This window comes from Rhincodon typus, chromosome 12, assembly GCF_021869965.1.
Source record: "Rhincodon typus isolate 14 chromosome 12, sRhiTyp1.1, whole genome shotgun sequence".
NCBI classification, from domain to species: domain Eukaryota; kingdom Metazoa; phylum Chordata; class Chondrichthyes; order Orectolobiformes; family Rhincodontidae; genus Rhincodon; species Rhincodon typus.
Window position 1 is genome coordinate 37,330,148 of NC_063343.1, and position 6,000 is coordinate 37,336,147.

Genomic DNA, 6,000 nt, shown 5'->3' on the forward strand with positions numbered 1-6,000 from the left:
GTTAATTTTATATCTCATGTCTTAATTGATTATCCAAACTTAATGTGCTCATTCAAAACCTTCAGATGAATGAGCATAATCTTAATGTTATTTTTATAATTTAGACTATTCTTAGTGAGAAATGATTTATTTTTGCCTGAATAACATAAACACTGCAAACCCAACATTGCAAATTTAGGCCTCTCTTCCTCTGTTTAAAGAGAAAAGAGATTCTTGGAATTATACACATGGAATCTAATCAATTTACTCGTTAAAATGTTTTAGGTATAATTTCATCTTGAGAAACAGAGAGCAGTCTTGTTCAAAAATTCCAAAGAAGGAACTGAACTCAAAACATTGTCTCTTGGAAGAAGCTGCCAGACCTGCTGACTTTCTCTTTGTTTTTGTTGTAGCACTTAATTACAGTCAATAGTCTTGTTTTATCAAAGGAAAGGTTTAAATTTGTCTATGAATGGTTGAGTAGCATACATGCCTAAAGCAAGACAGAGTGCTTTAATCCCTTGTTTTCAATTTTCAAGCTCTGGCTATTTGGTTCAACAATCTTGCACAGGCTGGAAAAGTAAATGGATGAGAGCTTCAGTTGGGTGACTGATTTCATGGTGCCACAAAATCAGCTTGGCAATACTGATCAGACACCACATGAATTGATGGAGGCTGCTAGTTGGCACTCTCAGGCTGAAGCTTCTCAAGGATATCAGCTGGAAACATCTCATGGGCACCTGTCTGGGCTTTTTAACCTCTGATGCTGCTAGCCACTAGGGGGCAATTTATTGGAAACCTAAATGGATACCTACAACAGGTAGAACACTTAAGGTCCAGCCTTGGCAGTTAATAATGTGGTACAGTTTTTGTAAATAGTAAAGTTATAATCTTTTAACACAATTTTTTTATGGTTGCATATTCCAAATATAATTACAGTGTTAGTTGACATGAATATCAGTGTTGGTCTTGAACCCAGAGTTTAATTTCATGAGCAGACAAGTGGAATCCTCAAGCCATGACCTCAAGACAGGTCTATTTTATTTTGCATGCATCATCCTCCATGCAGCAGGATCATGGCTTGAAGACTCTATTGGTTTGCTCATGGAGGAGATCTATTTGACTCATAGTTGGGATTTTAGGAATGTCCCCATCAAATCTGACTCCTCCTGAGAGGAGTCAGCAGATATTCCTTATCTCCAAGAGTCTAGTCTCTTGCTTGATTAGATGAAGCAAAGATTGAGGGGAATGGAGTATTGCTGCAATATAAAAGTGTCATTGTGGCTGCCAGAAAATTGGACACAGACCTGTATGATATGCTCTTGGTATCTCAGTTATACATTAATTGACCAGAGCTCCTGTTGTCCATGGGGAAAGTGATAAATGTTTACTGTAGCAACCATGACATTTGTCAGCTGCTTAATACAAAATTAACAACAGACTGACTGATCTATGGATCTTTTCTGTGGAATCCTGGTTGGCTTGCTGTGGCAGTTGGTTCAGTTCTTGTTGAAGGAGGTGACATAACTATGTGACACCCTTTCCAGAGCCTTCTAATGAATTGCTTCTTAGGAAATTGTAGGTATTTTGTCCTCAAACATCTTAACTCCTTTGCGATGGTAAAAAAGTTGCAAGTAGAATTCTTTCTGTTTGCTCTTTCCTCCAGCTTCAAATGCTACTCTTCCTCTGCTGGAGTGGAATCCTGAGAAGGATCTTCCTGAAGAAGAGCGTGGTGCAAAAGCCTTTTACAAGTTCAGAACTTTATACAGTAGCACAATTACTTTAAAATCAATTAAATAGCAAAATGTAATCACATAATATAAATAAAATGTCTCACAAGATTTTCACAAGTTTGTCTGACAGTGTCCCTTCAAATAATGCTGAAAGTGACCACTTCATGAATGGTAGTACCCACGGTTTGTGGATGAGAGCAGGAACTGATGATAGCAACAGACTGAGATGAAAATAGGATCGTGGCTCATAAATACATCATTTGATTCCGATTTGCATTTATTAATGAGGCGCCCATCTGTTTCCAGCAGGAGCTTTGACCTAGATCAAAGTGCACCTGAAAACCAGAGTGAACAGAAACCAAGCAGTAAACCGGAACTTCAAACATAGATGTTAATTTGGGTCCACTAATTCATTACTTTTAAGGTGCAAACATGGTGGGAGGAGCATATAAGTTATCCCCAATAATTTTGTATGTCTCAATTCTTCCCAATATAGTTATAATAATCAGATTATTTAAAAAGGCATAAAATAATTTCTGTGAAGAGATTTAAGTTCGACTGATACATCATGTAGCACAAACATATTTGCATAAAATAGTTTTGTGCACTACTTTTGGCATTATGTAACATGCAATGAACATGCTTACTTAAATAACTGCACTAGATAGAATTGAACATCTAGGTGTGAGACTGGATTACGTACTTCAATCTTTGGAAGCGATCTTGAAGCAATGCCTCTTTTACTCAGAAGGAAGAGTACAAGTGCAAAGCTATGATGAAGATTATTAATATCTTGGTAGTAGTTTCTCCATTATGCATGTATTCACAATGTAAATAAATGCTAGAGATGCACCAACACCTCTAATTGTTTAGGGTGTAACTTTTGGCATGTTTTATTTTTAAGACCAGAATTCCAACATTTGATGCGATTCATTTTTCCATCTTTATTATTGACTTTATAAAATGCCTGAATCAATCAAAATTAATGATTGTGCTCAGTTTGAATCATAGAATGATAGAAATTTACTGCACTGGAGGCAATTCAACCTGTACCTAAGTTGACACGTTGAAATATTGGTTGTGCTTTATCTCATATCCATCCTTTTTGTAAATGTGGGGATCTGTCACTGTTTTGTGGGCTTTTGCCTTTCACAGGGTGTTTGTATCTGATTAGGTAATCCTTATGTTAGTACCTGTAACATTACAATAGATGTGAGTAAAGTGGTACTTAGAATAGAAGTCTATCACTGCTCCTGGTACATACATATTACAGTCACAGACACTTCAGTGTCTGAGCTAATACTAAGCTATTCAGTTACAAGCCACAGCGTGCTTCCAATAATGTGTCATGCTACGAGTGGCCCTTGCTAAGATGGAATTTGAGACCTTTTATACTGTCAAGGCACATGCGATGGTAAGGCAATGATATCATGAGCATATCTCCTAATGGTATGTTTTATACAAGCCTTGAGATAGTACAACATAAATTGTTTATCCTCAAGTACGTGCTTGTTGATGTATAGTTTGGATGTTATCAGGATTACTGTGCTGTAGATATCAATACAGTTTTGGTCCAAACGTGGACAAACAACCTTGAGTTGAACAGGTCAATTACCACCCCTTCAGTCTCCTCTGGATCATCAGTAAAATAATGGAAAGGGTCATCAACAGTGCTGTCAAGCAGCGCTTTCTTGGCAATAACCTGCTCGATAACTTTCAGTTTGGGTTCCAGAATGGCACCTGACCTCGTTACAGTCTTGGTCCAATATGGACAAAAGAACTGAACTGCACAGGGGAGATGAGAGAGACTGCCCTTGTCACCAATCCTGTATTTGACTAAGTGTGACATCAAGTATCCTAGCAAAACTAGTGTCAATGAGAATTTGGGAAATCTCTGCTTGTTGGAGTCACAAAGGAAGATGTGGTTGACCGTTGGAGATCAGTCATCTCGGCTCCAAGACATCTCTGCAGGACTTCCTCAGGATTGTAACTTCGTCTGTTTCGTCAATGACCTTCCTTTCATCATAAGGGGTCATGCTCATTGTTGATTACACAATGAGCAAATATTTGTGACTCCTCAGATACTAAAGCAACCCATGTCGAAATGCAGCAAGAACTGGATAAAATCCAGACTTGGCTGACAAATGGCAAATAACATTCACGCCAGGCAATGACCATCTCCAACAACAGTGAATCTAATGATCACTTCTTGACATTCAATGGCATTACCAATTCCCCATTAATAATATTCTGAAGGTTACTAGAAACAGAACCGGACTAACAGGTCAGCGGCTAGGAATACTGCAGCAAGTAATTTGCCTCTAGACTCCCTAGTACCTGTCCCCTATTTGCAAGACACAAGTCAGCAGTGTTTTGGAATACTCTCTACTTGCCTGAATGAATGCAGCTCCGAAAACACTCAAAAAGCTTGGCACCATCCAGGGAAAAGGATCCTGCTTGATTGGTGTCACATCCACAAACATTCATTCTTTTTGCTTCTGATGCTCATCAGTATAACGTACGAGATGCACTGCAGAGATTCACAAATGCTCCTTAGTCACCACCTTCCGAGCCCACAACCATTACCATCTGGAAGGACAGGGACAGCAGATACATGGAAACACCACCATTATGTTCCTGTCCAGACTACTGATCATACTGACTTGGAATCATATCATTGTTTCTGCACTGTCACTGGGTGAAAATCCTGGAATTTCCTCCTGAACTGCATTATGTGTGTATCCACGTCAAACAGACTCAGTAGATCAAGGCATCATCACTTTGTCAAGGGCAATTAAGGATGGCAATAAATGCTGGCTCAGCCAGAAAAACCCACATCCCATGAATGAATAAAAAAAGGTGGTGAGCTGAGAGTGACTGCCCTTGACATTGAGGCAGAATTTAACTGAGCATGACATCTGGGAACCTTTGTAAAAATGAAGTTAATAGGATTCAGCAGGGAAGCTTGAAACTAGGTGGTGTCAAACTTTGCACAAATGAAGATAGTTGTGGCTGTTGGATAATAGTCATCTCAGTCCCAGCACATCATTGTAGGCAGTGTCAAATTACATAACATTTTTCTTTCGGATTTTGCTGTATCTTTAGCTTGCCCAAGGGTGAAAGGGCATCAGACTGGACAATATTCTGGTATTCGGTGTACAAATAGCTTAAAAATGTTAAGTGACAAGGATTGTTTACTTTTTTTTGAAATGTTCACTGAGTTTTCTCAATAAGATTGCAGTACATCAAAAAAGAGCTGCACAGGACTAACACATCGCAGAAAAAAACAATATAGCTAATGTCGGTATGTTACAGAACAAAGTAGAATCAACATGAATGGTGGTACTAACAATGAGAATACAATAGGAAATTCAATTGCAGCAGCAATCAGAATTTAATGTTAATCCCAGCTCTGCAAGCATTTTAGGATCATAACTGACATTATAGAGGTCAGTCCTGTATTCCCTGAATTAAAATGCAAATATATAATTGGTAAAAGAATGTCTTGTGTGATATTAGGCTATTAAAACCAGAAGACACCACAAAATTAGTTGATCTCTGTTAACCTTGCAGTCAGGATGTTAGAATTATTCTCGCTGATTTTAAAAGATTGAAAATAAAGTCAGAGTTTGCATTCCTGATTATTATTGTTGCTTGTTTATACGTGTTGAGAATTGCATGTGCAGATACTGAGGAACTATAGGATCAGGCTCAGGTATTATACCTTGTCAGTTAAAAAGACTGCAGATATTGGTTATTCCAACTTTTTATGAGAGGCATTGCTGGAACTGAGTGTCAGCAACGATCAATGGTTTCAGAAGGTAAAAACTTCAGGGAGAAAATATCTGATCCTATGATATTTCTTATCTAGAAGACATCAATTTAAACATCCTCTTGACAATCCATGAATTTCAGAGCAACTGAAATTGAAGCTGTTTAGGAATAAAATGGTCATCAGTCACAGTGGAATTGTTTAGTATCTTGTTTCTTGGGGTAAATTACATGTTTTAGGATCAGCTCTCCAGAGGAATCATGTTATTGTGATCAGTTAAGGACTATAAATGAAAAATATAAAATCACTTTTATATTGAGTTAAATTAGAATTTGTTTCGAACTTTTGCAGTAGCATTTAGCTCTTACTAGAACACACTGGAGAGAGAAAAATGCTGAACATCTATGTCCTTCAGAAATTGTGCAATAATCTTAGAGTGCACAAAATTGTGACCCTACGACAGTAAGGTGACACATTTTGAGGTACAAGACAGAATTTTACTTCTGTACTCACCTT